This window comes from Chrysemys picta, chromosome 1, assembly GCF_011386835.1.
Source record: "Chrysemys picta bellii isolate R12L10 chromosome 1, ASM1138683v2, whole genome shotgun sequence".
Classification (NCBI taxonomy): domain Eukaryota; kingdom Metazoa; phylum Chordata; order Testudines; family Emydidae; genus Chrysemys; species Chrysemys picta.
Genome location: NC_088791.1, coordinates 14,035,396 through 14,053,214, shown reverse-complemented (window position 1 = coordinate 14,053,214; position 17,819 = coordinate 14,035,396).

Below are 17,819 nucleotides of genomic sequence, written 5' to 3'. Positions count from 1 at the left end.
AGTAATGAACAATTAATTTATAATTTAGTAGGTCAGATGAAGTTTGAAAGGCTTCCCCTGATTGGCTTCCCCAATCAAAGAAACCAACATCTACGACCACATTTGGAAGCCCTTTCTAGGCTGGTATAATGATGACTCATGCGTTGTTCTAGGCTAGCTTTAGCCACTTGTGAAAAGAACCCATCTTTTATTTTAGATGGACCACAAGCCAACTGTTATTAATTAATAGTAATGCTCCTTCTTGTACTTTTTTATGTACGTTGAATATGTAAAACCTGTTATACTAGAACTGTGTCTTTGGCTTGTGAGGTCAATGCTAAATATGCCACTTGTTTTGGATGACAGGGCCTTTTCCCTATCCAATCCCATTTCTTTCTCTCTCTCTCTCTGTCTTTAGGTTCTCATAACTGTTCATCACCATAGCATATGAGGACCTAAATTGTAAATATTTTATGCTCACAACACTCCTGAGAAATAGGGGTGTGCTATTATCCCTATTTTACAGAAAGGGAATAGAGGCATTCAAAGGCTAAATGACTTGCCCAAGGTCACACAGGAAGTCAGTGGCACAGTCAGGAACTGACCCAACATCTCCTGAGTCTCACTCTAGTGATTTAACTACAAGACCTATTCTTCTCTAAGCCCCTGTCCCTACCCCTCCCCTGTTCTATTCCAAACTCAAGGGTCCATATCATATGTCCATGCACATGCAGTGACATAGGACAGTGCCTGGAACTATGCTGTTCTGGTACATTTATGAGGCAATTTCATCTTGAAAAGTATAGGCCAAATCCTGAAGTCCTTATTCAGAGTTCAAGAGTGTCCTATAGGTACAGTCTTGTGTTTCAGCTTTAGACTGGTGCAGTGTGCTTCCTTCTCTACTGAGGTACTTTTATGGCTCCCATCACTGTATTATTTGAACAACTTATTCCTGTCATAGAGGGAATCAGTGATAAAAATAGTCAATAGCTTGAGATCATAGGCAAATTGGAGGTTGTGATTATCATCCTTCAATCCTAAAATGACCATCACCTTAATATTTACGTGCCAAAAGATCCCCCTTTCTCTCTCACTGCCAGTGCCACAGGTGGGCTGGTGAGGGTCAGCATGAGTTTGAGGAAAACTCTGCAACCAAGACAGTTCGAGGTGCAGCTCTACATGAACAAAGGAAATATTACATTCAACACCAGTAATGAAAAATGCACAGAACTCTGCTCCTCTAGGTTCTTGGCAGAGCAACAAGACCTCAGTTCAGGAGAAGAGGAAATACAGGAGGATGTACACTGCAGTGTTATAGCACAATATAAATTATAATTGCAATAAAAAGGTGTAAGCTAATAAAAAAGGATAGATTCATAAACTCCAACGTCCAAGACCAGAAGGGATGATTATGATCATCTAGTTTGACTTCCTGTATAGCACAGGCTGTTGACCTTCCCCCAAATATTTGGGGATCTCATCATTCATCTCTACTGCCTCTCAAAGCTAACTTGCTACAATTCAGCACTCATGGCATGCAATTGTTTTCCCAGCTACATTCCCCAGCTAAAGGGGAGTTAGAAGATGGAAAAGGTGTGGGCAGTAAGAAAAATTGGAGGCAACCAGAAGAATAAAGAACAAAGAATGCTGGTTCTGGAATGAAGTGAAAAAAATATATAGAAACTATTCTCCAAAGTCAGATGTGCCAATTGGAATAGCACTTCAGTCTAGTTTAACTACTTCCATGCCATGTCAACATTACCCAGGAACATGAAAGCCTGAAATGAAGTAAATCTTCTGGGCATACATCCAAAATCAAAACATAGTGTTCCTCTTAGAAATAAAGGCCAGTGGCCCATGGAATGCAGAGTGAAACATTTTGCAAATGAAGAAATGGAAGATTGGGTAGGGAGGCAGGTGCATGGGAAGACCTCTGGCTTTCGAAGTGGTGGAAGTACCAGTGAACCCCAACATTAGATTATACTCCCATAGTTTCTTACTCCTCATGCCTGTTATTCTACACAGACTTTGCTATCTTTCTGTTATCAGCAAATGTTGTTAGACTCCTCTTAGCTATTTGATCAGAGTAATGTGCACATTAATAATGTGTTCCATGAAGATTTCGCTCATCTAACCAACTCTTTGGGTCTTATCCACATGTCTTCACATGGTTAAAACAGGGACAGAAGCACAGAGGCTGTTCACTGACTTGGAACGATCTTTATCTCCTTTGCAGGTAATATAGTTTCTGCTGTGTGATCAAGACTCGCTGGGAACCTTGCCTCAAACCCACATGTAAACAAGATTCCAGATCTTGAATAACAAGTTAAGGGAAAAGCTGAAAAAGTGTTCTCTTCAATAATAGAAATATTCACTAATGGGTAGCCTTGACTTTGCAAGCTCAATGATCCCCATTAGGTCCTGGTTGCCAGCAAGCTCCAGAAATTCAGGAAATGTTCTTAGCTTTGTTTATTTGGCTGACAATGTTTTTTATCACAGAAGCCTTTGGTAGGAAGGGGTTCATTTATTTATTTTTAATTCTTTCCGTCTTGCTTATTCCACTCTGGAGACACTTCCAACTACTTGCTTCGCTCGGAAGCAGTGTCCTTTAATGTTTAGAATAGGATACTGAGGGGTCAAGGCTCTGGAGTTCGTTCCTGAGCTCTGCCACAGATTGGTCAGGTGGCATAAAAATCAGAATAAAATAGAATGTTTAGACTGCTGCTGTATGGAGACCACTGCCTATGCTGATGACCAACGTTGTCGCATCATTTCCTTCTCCTCCCCCATCTGGCTGTCTATATTCACCTATTGTCTTATACATAGATTGTAAACTGTTTCAGGCCGGGACCGTCTTTTTGTTCTGTTTGTAGAGCACTTAGCACAGTAGGATTCTGGTCCATGACTATACCGCTCCTAAGCCATACCGCAATCCATATAATAAATAGTGACTCTAAAGAATGAACTTGAGCAAGTCGCTCAACTCTGTGCTTTAATTTACCCATCTGCAAAATGGCTGTAACACTGCTTGCCCCACAAAGGCATTGGGAAGTTAATTAATGCTAGTGAAGCATTTGGCATCTGGAAGTTTCTTGTAGGCGCAAAGTATTATTTTTATTGAAGCGTTAACATTTTAAAAGATGAAATCAGAAGATGCATGAGATGGTTTCGGGTGGGGAGGGATTAGATGCAGGAATCAGCGTTAAATGGCCACTTGACCTACACAGAAAACAAAATGGTAGCAGAAGGCATTATGATAAGGAGTTAAATTCAGAACTCCAACTCATTACACACCAGAATGTATGGTAGTACTCATTCCAGGCTAAATTCTGGTGCCACTCCATTGAACTCCATGAGGGTCACCTGGGTAGAAGTGAGAGCAAAATATAGCCCTCATTGGCTGTAACGAACCAAATTCAATGGGACCACTGAAACCAAAATGAATTTGTTTCACTCTATATGCATCCGAAGAAGTGGGCTGTAGTCCACGAAAGCTTATGCTCTAATAAATTTGTTAGTCTCTAAGGTGCCACAAGAACTCCTGTTCTTTTTGCAAAATGAATTTGGTCACCTATTTTCAGACATAGGCATTTCCAATAGAGCTCGAAGATTTGCATCATTAACTGAGTAATGAAATAGTTAAGGTTCACTTCAAAGCCAGAGGAGATTTTGTTTTTCTACTGTTGATTACCCTCTGCAAACACAGCAGTATTTTGTTCTACTATCTAGTATTCTAATTTATTATCAAGTAATGACCACACATCGGATGCATGCCCTTCTTCGGAAACAACTTACATATGATAACAAGTCCCAGAGCATGAAAAACAATAAGCTAAAAATCATTTAGCGCAGGCCAACATCTCTAAAAAAAGAAATTATCTCAGCTCCTACAAATCACATCAGTAAATTCCCTGGCTCTGTAGACTCAAGTTCTAATGAGAAGTGATTGCTCCCATATAATTTTCTTGATAGCCTGCAGCATTGAAATCCTGCACAACAAATAAGGGCAATTCCCTAAAGACACTATGTAGGTGTGAGAAGAACAGCAGCCGTCTAATAATAGTGGCTTGGATCCTGAATCATGGGAAAATGTAGGTAGGCTGTTGTTTTATCTGAGGAAAAAAACTGTATCCTTACATTTAAATTCTGAATTATTGTGACAAAGAATTGTCTCCAGTTCTCCAATAAATTGCTTTTAAAGTCCTTTCTAACGGAATATATTTTTTTAGAACTGATTGAAATTTTGATTTTTTTTTAATAAAAAATGTCATTGGCATTTTGAATTTAGAAAGAAAAAAGGAAAGGAAGGAATATTTCAAAGAAATTGCAACTGAGCTCTATTTTGTGAATTGTAATTTTTCAAATTCCAACAAACATTTTTTTTCAAAAGGTTGAATTTTGAAATTGCTTCTCATTTTCTGATCACCTCCAATATTTATCAATATGCAGAACAGTTACCTGGCATGATCATCATGACTGCGAGTAAAAACAGGTACTCGTCTGAGGAATAATAATAGAGCTGTAAACTTTTTGATAACAATGAAATTGTGTGAAAATGGAAACAGACGTTCTCAAATTATTGTCACACTTGTTTCAATTCTCCAATCATTTGAACAGAAAAATCGTAATGCTTGAACCATCAAGTCCTTGCCCTATGTGCAAAAGTTTTGCCCTTGTAATAATATTTTGCTTAATAAGAGTTGTATGCCCAATACTTCCTGAACTATCTGAGAATTCTAGGTTCAGTGGTACTAATGCTCCAAAGGGAAAGTCTAATGGAAGGCATTTGTAATGTTAAATGTGATTTCCAAGCATTCATGCCAGAAATCTGATTATAAGAATTATGCTGAATGAGGCCCTGATCCTGCAAACATTTAAGCATGTGAGTAATTTTAACCACATGAGACGTCATACTGTCATGTGCTTAATTGTTTATAGGATCGTGGGCCCAATCAACGAAAAGAAACTTATCTAACCAATCACAATGAAACAGTGACCTTCAAATAACAAGCCACATTTTAAAAGTAGTAATTAAAACAATTAATCAAATAATTTTGATTTATGAATAAATCCAGGAAAATCATGCACTGTTCATGGACATTCTGTAAACACAAAAGAGGAAAAACTAATTGAATAATTGATTTGTTGTGAATTATTATTTAATGCCTAGAAATCAAGTGGTTCAATAAAGATCTATGGGAAAAAAATTAAATTCTAGAGATTTTGAGAATAATTCCTATAGACACCCTATTAAATTTACAGAGGAGCCAATTGATTTCATCCTTATTAAATTCTATAAGACTTTTCCATAAGTATTTTAATCCTAAACTGAATGTAGAGTGATTTCTTAAACTAGTACTCATCAGAGCCAAGCAGAAAAATAAGAAATATATAGCCACTGACATTTCTCTAATGATACTGTACATTTCCTTAACCTCTATTAGGAGGTGAGAGAAGATGAATATCATAGATACTGAGGGTTTTCTACTTGAAAGTAATACAGTACATCTGGATTGGTGAATGCTAAATAATCAGTCTTAAGAATCTGACATACTGAATTGACTGGTCAGACTACTCAATTAACGGCTATAGGTATCATATGTGCCTTCTATCTGAAGCATTTACACGTGACATGGGATCCACTAACATGAAACAAAATCTCTGACCCTTATTTCTGGCAGTAACAGTAGCTGCAAGTACTTAATATGTTGTGGGGCTCTTGTTGTGAAATCTCTCTATTTAAATATTCTGGGAGAGCTATAAAGAGTTTAACTGAATATAGTGCAAATCTAATATTCATAATCCTTGATGTCTCCTGTGGTCAATTTTACAGCGAGCCATTTAATTAACCTTCATACTGTGAAGCATTTCGTAAGTCCTTGGTGTCCTGCATAAAATTCTTTTCTGATAGTGTCCTAGCAGAAGATACTATCCTGTCTAAAGGTAAAAGTAGGGGCCCAATCATCAGTTGGTGTAATTAGTATATCTGATTTACACCAGCTGAGGATTTGGCTGGGAAATATATTTTATTTGCATTCGATTTGTAGAAACTCACTGAAACTGATACATTTCTTGATGATTAAAACTTTTTATAGACAACAAACTGTAAATTATGTAACTGTATCCAATAATCTGGATTTAATTTTATGAACTGCACTGCAAGTCTAAATGTCCCCCTCCACGCAGTTAATCAGATTAAATAAAGGCTACAATACCCGATTATAGAAAACAACAGTGCTTGATTCTTCTCTCAGTTACACCAGTGTAAATCAGGAGTAACACCAATGAAGGCTATGAGGTTACAGAGGTGGAAGTGAGTGCATGCAGGATATTCCAGGAATATGTCCAAGATTTGCCAAGGTGACTGGGGATTTTGGGTACCTCAATTTTTAAACGCTCATGTGGAGACACATTAGAGAATCCTGAAAACCCACCCTACAAAAATCAAGTCCCTTTAAGGACCTGGTTCAACAAAGGATTTAAGGCCATTTTGGGGGACTTAAAGTATCTCAGATTGGGAGCCCACAAATTAAGGCATGTAAATGCACTAGTCACTTTGGTAAATCTTGGCACATCAAATATATACTGGAGCACATATAGATACTGTAAAAATGTTTTGGTTGGAGAGAAACATATGCATATTTTTGTGCCACTGGCAACCACAAACATCCATTTTTTTAACGTTTATTTCGACTGGAAGCAAACAAACTTCGAGCGCTCTAAAACAACATGAGCGCCAACTGCATTTAAAACACAAAACAACAACAAAAACTCATGTTGCAAAACCTCTGCAAAATGGCCTACCCACCAAAATGAGATACAGTTAAATATGCATGCTCATAGGTATCCTACTGTTTGAAAGTATATGCATTTAAATGAGGATTTGGGATTTTCTTTATATCCCTTTTCAAACAACACATATGAAAGGAACAGAACTTTAAAAAGCTGGCTTTTCAAGGAGAATAAAACTTGGCATGTCATGCTTCTTCTAATATGTTTTTCCTCAGTCTGACCTTTGCTCTAAATTTATATCATGGAAGTTTTTGGACTGTAGGACTGGGAGGTAAATGTTTGTCAGTTTCATAAGCTTTTCTGGAGAATACCCAGCTTCAGATCCAGCTTTATTTAAAAAAAAACAAAACAGAAAGAAATATTTTTCATGCCGCTTCAATTAGGCCCCCGGGTGAAGATCATACAGCTTTGAAACTGTTCCGTTTTGACAAAGTTCCAAAGTGCTGCACACATTAGGGAAAACTAGAGTTTGCTGTAATGTAAACTGTTTAACATGCACTCTGGGGTCAAATCTAAATTTTCCCAAGCGTTTGGGTTTGTTTAGACATTAGAACATGGCTTGGTATCAGTGAATAGGAAAACTTTAATGTTGTGGGTGGGAATCTACCATATTTCTTTGTTAAAGTTCCAAAGGCTACTGCAATAAAAATATTCATTTACCAAGGGGGCTATTGTGATAAGCATCCGAAGACATTATGCATTGGTGTGAAAGAAGCAAGCAGGCACAGACATCAACATTGCGGGTGAAAAGAAACAAGTCTTCCTTTCTTTTTTTTTTATTCCTTTGTAGGAGTTCCAAAGTCCAGTTTTAAATGAGGGTTTTTTTCAGGGTGGTCTGGTTATCTGTGCTCCCATATTTTTCTGATTGAATATAACAAAGATTGAATAGCTATGAGACTCGCTTAATTCAACAATAACTGCATCTTTTATCTCCGTTTTCCAATCGTGCCCTTTGAACCAACGCATGCTGAATTCACCTGTAGCATCTAAAGCACACACAAGAGGCCACGCAGCGTAAATCAGCATTGCTTTATTGGGCCAGATCCTTAGATGGTGTAGAGTGATGCTAACAGAGACCAGCTGAGGATCTGTCTCACAGATTTCTCTAGAACTACACTGGACTGGCCTAAAATATTTAGCATTATGACGAAATGGTCATTAATAATTAAATTTATACTGCTATACAATAATAAAGTATCACCAGTAAATAACCTTCTGTCACAGGGTCATGCTACCTGCCACTCGGCAGTGCCCTCTCCTGGCTCATCTGAGGAAGTGGCTCACCACTGTCCAGGCCCCATCTGGTGATCGCTCGGTCCATTGCCTCAGTCACTTGCCCTGTGGCACCATCTCGCTGGTCAGGAGCTGCAGTGCCTCACCTGCATGGCTGAGCCATCCATTCAAATCACCATTGTCCTCCCTTTCTGGGGTTTTATCAGAGTCTCTTTCCTCACAGTCTCAGGCAGGCTCCATCTCCACTGTGCTGACGGCTCCATTCCCACAGTGGCGGGTCGGGGAACCCAGATCAGGCCTCTACACCAGTTTCCAATCCAGGGACCCTCAAACCAGCAGTTCTGGTCTATCCCTCTCCGACTTTACTGCTGCTTCCCTGGACGGCATCCTACCCTGCCTTTCTCAGGCTCCTACTCTCCCCACTCATCAGGGAGTGTGACTGCAGGCACAGATGGTGACTCCGTGGGTGCTCTGGGGCTGGAGCACCCAAGGAAAACAATAGTGGGTGCTCAGCAGGGCCAGCTCTAGGCACCAGCAAACCAAGCACGTGCTTGGGGCAGCACATTTTCAGGGGCGGCATTCCGGCCATCTTTTTTTTTTGCGCTTCGGGTGGCAAAAGTCTAGCGACGGCCCTGGCAGCAGCAGTGCATCGCGACCTGAGGCTGCTGCGGTTCGCGCTGCGGGGGAGCAGCGCCCGCACCTTGTGGCTGGGCCGGGCAGGCTCCGTGGGGGGACACTTGGGCTGAGGCCCGCCCCGCGGGGCACACGGAGCTGCCTGCAGGTGCCGCAGGGCGGCCGTCCCCCCGCGCCGCAGCCAGGGCTGGGCAAAGTGGCCAGAAGCAGCAGCAGCAGCGGGGCCATAGAGGGCGGGGCGCTGCCATGTGGGGCCTGCGTCCTGCTCTTCGCTCCCTCTGGGGCTACTCTGCTCCTGGCCGGTCCTGGAGGTGGGAGCCCTGGCTGGAAGGATCCTGGGCTGAAGCACGGCCCGGAAGCCCCGCTGCTTACCCCGACCCTGCCAGCATCGGACCAGCTGGAGGCAAGGGGGGAGCAGGCAGAGTTAGCACTGGTTGGGGGGGGGAGCCCAGGGCTGGGGTGGCAAGGGGTGCGGGTGGGGTGAGAGCCCAGTGCTGGGGCAGCAGGGGGTGCAGGTGGGGTGAGAGCCCAGCGCTGGGGCTGCAGGGGGTGCGGGTGGGGGAGGGTATGGGTGCGGGGCGGTGAGAGCCCAGGGCTGGGGTGGCGGGCAGGAAAAAATTTTTTGCTTGGGGTGGCAAAAAACCTAGAGCTGGCCCTGGTGCTCAGCACCCACCGGCAGCCCCGGATCAGCTCCTCCCCCTCCCTTCCAGTGCCTCCCACCCACTGCAGTCAACTGTTCAGCGGCATGCATGAGGCACTGGGAGGGAGCGGGAGGAGAGGGGACAGGAAGAAGTGGGGGAGGGGGCAGGGCAGGGGCGGGAAGGGGCAGGGTGAGGATAAGGGCTTGGGGGAAGGGGTGGAGTGGGGCAGAGCCTGGGGTGGAGTGGAGGGTCGAGCACCCCCCGGGAACTCGGTGCCTCTGACTGCAGGCTCACCTCACCACAGCAGCCCCCTCTCTGTCCTCAACTCCTCGTCTGTATAGAAGCCAGGCCTGTTCCTGCCCAGGTGAGCTCCATTCTCAATCTGTCTCATTGCCCCTTAGTTCCCCAACAGGCCCAACCTAAGGTTAGATGGCCTCTCCTACCTCTTTAACCCCATCCATGCTGGAGTGGGGCGAATGCCCCATCACACCTTCCTGCTTTGATTTCACATTCCTACAAAATTCAGTAAACACTTTAAGATCTTTGCCGGACATTGGAAAATACGTCTCATTTTTAAAATTCTTGCTAGGAATCGAATCAACCAATCCCCTAAATACAGTACATGGATGGGTGCTGATTCAATGACAGAATATGCAGACCTTTACCATTATTCAGTGATACTACTCAGGTGAGTAACTGCACATCAATGCGAGTACGGAGTTCACGATTGGTTAGGGTGACCAGACAGCAAATGTGAAAAATCGGGCCAGGGGGTGGGGGGTAATAGGAGCCTGTATAAGAAAAAGACCCCAAAATTGGGACTGTCCCTATAAAATCTCTATCTCTACTGTCTCTACACAAACATCCCACACACAGATGGAATACAAGCTGTCAGGAACAGTATCCCTGATGATGACACAGCACAACTTATTGCTGAGCTCTGTGACTTTATCCTCACGCACAATTATTTCAAATTTGATGACAATATATACCTCCAGACCAGTGGCACCGCTATGGGCACCCGCATGGCCCCACAATATGCCAACATTTTTATGGCTGACCTGGAACAACGCTTCCTCAGCTCTTGTCCACTCATGACCCTTCTCTACCTACGCTATATTGATGACATCTTCATCATCTGGACCCATGGGAAGGAGACCCTGGAAGAATTCCACCATGATTTCAACAGCTTCCACCCCACCATCAACCTCAGCCTGGACCAATCTACACGGGAGGTCCACTTCCTAGACACCACCATACAAATAAGCCATGGCCACATTAACACCACCCTATCCCGAAAACCCACCAACCGCTACGCCCACCTTCATGCCTCCAGCTTCCACCCCGGTCACACCACAAGATCCATCGTCTACAGCCAAGCACTGAGATACAATCGCATCTGCTCCAACCCCCTCAGACAGAGACCAACACCTAGAAGATCTTCAGCAAGCATTCTCAAAACTACGATACCCACACAAGGAAATAAAGAAACAAATCAACAGAGCCAGACGTGTACCCAGAAGCCTCCTGCTACAAGACAGGCCCAGAAGAGAAACCAACAGAACTCCACTGGCCATCACCTACAGTCCTCAGCTTAAACCTCTCCAATGCATCATCAGTGATCTACAACCCATCCTGGACAATGATCCCTCACTTTCACAGACCTTGGGAGGCAGGCCAGTCCTCGCCCACAGACAACCTGCCAACCTTAAGCATATTCTCACCAGCAACCACGCACAGCACCATAACAACTCTAACTCAGGAACCAACCCATGCAACAAACCTCAATGCCAACTCTGCCCACATATCTACACCAGCAACACCATCACAGGACCTAACCAGATCAGCTACAACATCACCGGCTCATTCACCTGCACGTCCACCAATGTTATATATGCCATCATATGCCAGCAATGCCCCTCTGCTATGTACATTGGCCAAACTGGACAGTCACTACGCAAGAGGATAAATGGACACAAGTCAGATATCAGGAATGGTAATATACAAAAACCTGTAGGAGAACACTTCAACCTCCCTGGCCACACAATAGCAGATGTAAAGGTAGCCATCTTACAGCAAAAAAACTTCAGGACCAGACTCCAAAGAAAAACTGCTGAGCTCCAGTTCATTTGCAAATTTGACACCATCAGATCAGGATTAAACAAAGACTGTGAATGGCTATCCAACTACAGAAGCAGTTTCTCCTCCTTTGGTGTTCACACCTCAACTGCTAGCAGAGCACCTCACCCTCCCTGATTGAACTAACCTCATTATTTCCATACTGATTTATACCTGCCTCTGGAGATTTCCATTACTTGCATCTGAAGAAGTGAGGTTCTTACCCACGAAAGCTTATGCTCCCAATACTTCTGTTAGTCTTAAAGGTGCCACAGGACCCTCTGTTGCTTCCTATAAAATCTGGACATCTGGTCGCCCTACAATTGGTTCACTGTGATAGGCAGCATACTGTGTGTCATGACAGGTCTGCTGTGACAGGATGGAGTAATGCAGTGGTCAGTTAGGTACCATTATGACTTAACTGGGAGCCAGTCCTACAAAATGTAGAAATCAGACCTTCAGTGGTTCAAAATTGATGGAGCTCCATTGAAATCAATAGCGCGTCACCAATTTAGACCAGTTAAGGATCTGACCCTAGTTGTGGAAGGATGAATTGGCCAGATAGGTGTGCTTTTCAGATCCTCAACTACCCTCTACCTAATGAGCAGGATTCTTATATACACTAAAGCTCAGATGCTCTAGGATATTTAAGTGCCTAACGCCCATTGAAAGTACTGAAACTTTGAGGGAGGAGGATCCCAGAGCCCTGGCTCCAGCCTGAGCTCAACTGTCTACACTGCCATTTCACAACCCTGCATTCTGAGCGGCGCAACCCGAGTCAGCGGACATGGGCCAGCCCCGGGTGTTTAATTGCAGTGTGGACATAACCTTTAAGGCCAGAGCAGCGTCAAGAGTCCTGAGTGTAAATGGAAATCAGACCTGTTGGTTTACTAATCCTGTGACGCTCCCAAATCAGAACAGTAGCACTTTAAACCCCTATGGCACTTGCTTGGCACAAGTAGCATTTGTCAACGGCTGATGTAAAGAGCTGCACAGAAAAAGCAATTTGCCATGTACAACAAGTTTGATCAGTCCTTCGAAGCCCAGGCATTATGCTATGTATTCTTCGGTGCCATCTGCTCCTTCTCTGAAATTAATTCATTGATCTATTGCCACTCATTTCAATGGCACAATCTTCAGCAAGACCCCAAAATGATATTTACTCCCTTCAGACAGCATTAAAGGGTACGTCTATACTTACCTCCGGGTACGGCGGTAAGCAATCGATCTTCTGGGATTGAGTTATCGCGTCTTGTCTAGACGCGATAAATCGATCCCGGAAGTGCTCGTCGTCAACGCCGGTACTCCTGCTCCGCGAGAGGAGTACGCGGAGTCGACGAGGGAGCCTGCCTGCCGCGTGTGGACCTGTGGTAAGTTCGAACTAAGATAGTTCGACTTCAGCTACGTGAATAATGTAGCTGAAGTTGCGTATCTTAGTTCAAAGTGGGGGGTTAGTGTGGACCAGCCCAAAGAGTAGGCCAGCCAACCTGATCTAAATACACACCTTTAAAACCATAAGATCCATAGCCAGACAGACAAACAGGTAGATGGATAAATAAAAATCCAGGGCAGTTTTCTTTTCCCCTGGCAGGGCCCATCCTGAAGAAACCTAACAAAACACCGAGGACTAGATCCTCTGTTGGTATAAATTAGCATCCCTCTGTTGGCCCTGAATAACTTACAGTGGATTGAGCATGCTTTTGTAAAGTCAAGTAAAGTGCATGGGTTATTTTCTCAGCTGGTGGAAATCAGCACAGTTTCATTGATTTTAATGGAGCTATGTTGATTTACAGTAGTTACGTATTTTCACCCCATGTGCATAACACAAAAATTAGACAGCATTGTTGTTTTTGGTATATTGTAAAGGCTCCTTTTTTTCTTCTTTTTCATTTGTGTGTGTTTCTTTTAAAAAATCTTTCTTCAGGCCAGTAGATTTGATTCTGAGCTCACAACAGGATTACTCCATTAACTTGGATAAGATTGCTCTCAATTTACTCCAGCATGGGAGCAAAATCCAGCTCAGCGTTTGTGGCTCAAAATCCTCCATAAACATTTCAAAGCTGCAGCTAGACTTTGAAAAACAGTCCATGAAACACTTCAATACATCGAGATGTAGATCCTTTCATCTCGAAGTCACCAGTTCAGATACAATCCAGGTCAGAAGTGGCTGAAAGTGGTCCTATCTAGCAGTGGTTCAGAGGCCTGCATGAGATGAATTGCTGATCTTAGACATGGCACACACCCGCCATCGTAAGTGGACACTGATTGGTAAATCTTGGCAGTCTCTGTGGAAGCACGAAGGACTGAATAAGCAGGAAGACTCTGGCTTTCAGAAGTGATCCTTCCAAGCATGCTTGACTTGAGACATGTTGGAAAATTTGCACAACTCCTACACATGGCCCCATCTCCATTGCTGTCCATCCAAAATCTTTTCATGAGCATTACATTTGTTTTTTTAAAAAGGGAGAAACATATATATTTCAGTACAGCAGATATTACACGTTTGTACCATAGCTCTTGGACTAAAGATTCTCTTGAATAAGGGTGCATGACTAGTGTTGCTTTTATGTCCTAATATGTTTGTTTATTTTTTTTTTTGTGGGGGAGAAAATAAATATGCTGTTGTCATTATTGTAACTATTAATCAAATTTGGCCAGGAATGAAATGCCTGAGAATTCCGGCTCTCCTTAGATTCCATGCAATAGCAAGTGTATATTAAAACATGAATATATATGGCGCCAGTAAAAGTAAATCTGTTTGCATGTTAGAAGCAAATGGAAATGATTTGGGGCTTTTTTAGGAAATGGAAGCTTGACAACCACCAGCTCCAGAGAGCTCTATGGGCGGCCTTGACTCCGCGGCCACAGATCCCTTGTCTGACTCAGATGCAGATCTTGGTTCCTATGGAATAACGTGAGATCCCTTGTATATCGCTTCCCCACTCCTCTTATCCCCCCAAAGCAAATGCAGTCTCATGCTGCGAGCGGGGGAAGGGCGCTAGGACTCTAGGGATGTGTTCCTGGCTCTGTCATCGACTTACTGTGCGATTTTGGTCAGTCTCCTAATCCCTTTGTGCCTCAGTTTACCTACATATAAACTGCACATAATAACATTGACTGCCTGATGTGTGAAATCAATAAACTAATGCTTAAGAAGTTCTTTGAAATCTTCGGATGAAAAATGTAATGCATATATTATATATATGAGTGCGTGTTTGTGTGTGTGTGAGAGAAAGAATACACACACTGGATATACCCCATCTTATATAGGTGTCTTCATGCTGATGTAACTTGAGAAGGTGGGACAGTGGGCAAAAGAAAGCAGAATTTAAATTCCTACTGAATCAGGATTTGCTGTCAAGATGATGTAATGGATCCATGTGCTGCTGACCACATACAGAATTATCCTGGTCCTTCTGCTACAAAAAGAGAGACTTCTATCACTTGAGCTAAAGAAATTAACTTCAGTTAACACTTGAAGTAGGTCCTTTATCTTCCTCTGTGGTCCATCCACTATACAACCACATGCAGATACGCTAATGAGAAGAAATCACGTATAATTTCCCACTTCTCCAGGCTGCTGTACCTCTATCTTAGGTGGCACTGAGCAAAACAAGAAAACAGTTTTCAAAGAGGAGGTGGGGAGTCATTCGAGTGTCTCATGTGGATGACTGTGCAGAGACATTGAAAATTCCAGAAGAGCCCCATCCAAGACCAGGATTAAGGTCCACACTGCAATTAAGCTCTGTAGCAAACATGGGATTGTATCAGAATATCAGCTTTCAATTAGGTAATAATAGTAAGTCTCTAGCCCTCATGATTGTGAAGAAAAGCTTGAACACATGGACCAAATCAAGCCACTGCAGTGATGCCTTCCTGAATCTGCAAAGATCCTGAGACAATAGCTCTTAGAAGGAGGAACTACCCCATGCATTTCTATGGGCCACTTCTCTCAGGACCCCACCTATGCCACCCCATCTGAGGGCTTTATGAGTGGCAGGGGTGGCCCTGCCACTGGCAGATTTAACTAGAGCTGGGTAGAAAAAGAAAATTCTGTGTTGCAGAGGTTTTAGGTATTTCAAAAACTGGTTTTGTTCCAAATCAGGATGAAAACCAGTAATTTTAAAATTTTCCATGAAAAAAATGGCACCCCCAAGGCAGTCTGCCTGGTGGGCCTCTAGAAGTCTTGGGGTACCTGAGTTGGGCCAGTGAGCTTGTCAAAAATTGAACTAATACAACAAAATGTTTAGATTTTGATGAATCAGCAAATTCCAGCAAAACAATGTTTTGCTGGACTATTTTTGACCAGCTCTGGCTATAACCCCACTGATGGGGTAAATACTTAGGGGGATTCCCTCCTTCTTCATACCTCCTTGGGGTGATAAACAGGAATCTGCTGCCACCTCTGCTGGTGCTCCCATGACTCAGACCATATCTCTAGGAGGGGATGGGCCCCTTTATCAGTGGTGGAGGGCTGAAGCTATGGGGCGGGGGTGGCTGGGCATGACGGTTGTGTAGTGTGTCTGGGCTCTGGGATAGTCTTGATCCAGCTCTGATCCCATCTAATCCAAAGAATGGTGGCCAGGATGCAGATCCTCGAGATTGCTTTGGGTAGTGACGGAGGTTGCAAAGTAATTGAAAAGGACGCATACTCATAGCAATGACAGAGAAATGGAGAAACCACTCCTCACTTCTCCAGGGGAGAAATATTGAATTATGATTCGTTTCCAGAAGTTTTGTGTAGGATTCATTTTGCATTATGGGGATTTCCCATTGACATTATGGTCATTGCATAAGCCATATGAGTGAGGTGAGCCACTGGGCTACGATCCTCAGTAGGTTCTGATGTGACATATCCTATACTCCTGAAATAATAAAGGCTTCATAGGCTCTCTCATTTGTAACTGAACCAAACAGCTATTTTGTTCATGCATTGCAGAGCCAGGAAATATTTTCTGGGGAATGGACTCTCACCTACACTGTTTAGAATGGCTGATCGCATTCCAGTCATGCTGACATGACAAATAAATGCCCCAAAGGAAAACAGGAAGATCAGATTTCCAGCAAAAACTTAATTCTGTAAAGGAAAGATTTTCTACCAAATCCAAAAGGGATAAGGAACTGTCCTTCCAATGTCATGTAGCATATAAAAACCAGGTCGCTCTATGAGATCTGTCCATTATTCAAAAGGCAAAGTCTTTAAACTGAAATCAAAGTGATTCTGTTTTATTAGAAAGCAACAGAGGGTCGTGTGGCACCTTTAAGACTAACAGAAGTATTGGGAGCATAAGCTTTCGTGGGTAAGAGCCTCACTTCTTCAGATGCAACTGTTTTATTAGAGTTGCCACAGAATCTGAGACCATATTTCATTCTGTACCTTGAGAGACAAGGTGGGTGAGTTAATATCTTTTATTGGACCAACTTCTGATGGTGAGAAAGACAAACTTTTGAGCCACACAGAACTCTTCTTGAGGTCTGGGAAAGACCTGAAGAAGAGCTCTGTGTGGGATTCAAAGCTCGTCTCTCTCACCAACAGAAGTTGGTCCAATAAAAGATATTAACTCACCCACCTTGTCTTGTTAATTAATCCTGGGACCAGCTTGACTACAACTACACTGCATTCTTGAATGGATCTAATTTACATGACACTACAGGAACATAGGAGCAGATCATCAGTTATTGTCAATTGGTGCAACACCATTGACTTAAATGGAGCTACACTGGTTTACAGAAGTTTGGGATATGGCCCATGGGATTTCCCATTTGAGAGCAGAACATCACTCAGCATTCCCTCTCTAGAAGTGAGCAATATTTGAATGTTTGGACAAAGGAGGAAAGGGCCCAAGGCTGAGCCCACTGCAATAAATAACAAAGCTTCCGTTGACTTCAGAGGTATAAGATAGGTCTATAATGGTTATATCCTGTTTCCATTTTACTCAGTGGTGAAACTCCCACAGATTTCAGTGATGCAAAGCCAAGCCCTTAGCCATTTTGTACATGGGGGAGAACTTACATTCTACTGACATCTTTCCATGCAACAATTCTGTATGCTTGGCTCTGACATACATTTCAAATAGATTCCTAGTCTCCTACTTCTTTTCAGAAGGAAAATGTAGTTACCTTGAACACTAAGAACAAGCTAATTGATAGGTGGTAGCATGTCGCTGATTCACTCTAGACCCATTGCAGATTTCCAAATTTGGGGACTGATCCTGACTGGTGTTGGTACTTGTCACTGAAGTGAATGGGAGTTATGGATGCCTGGCATCTGTCCAGATTAGGATGTTGGTGTACTAGTAAGTTAACAAATGTGATCCTTCATGAGAGGATCCACCATGTCGCTAGCCACTGCTACCTTTAAGCCTTCCTTTTAAACATACATCTAGATAGTCTAGATGACCTCTTGAGGCTCCTCCCAACCCT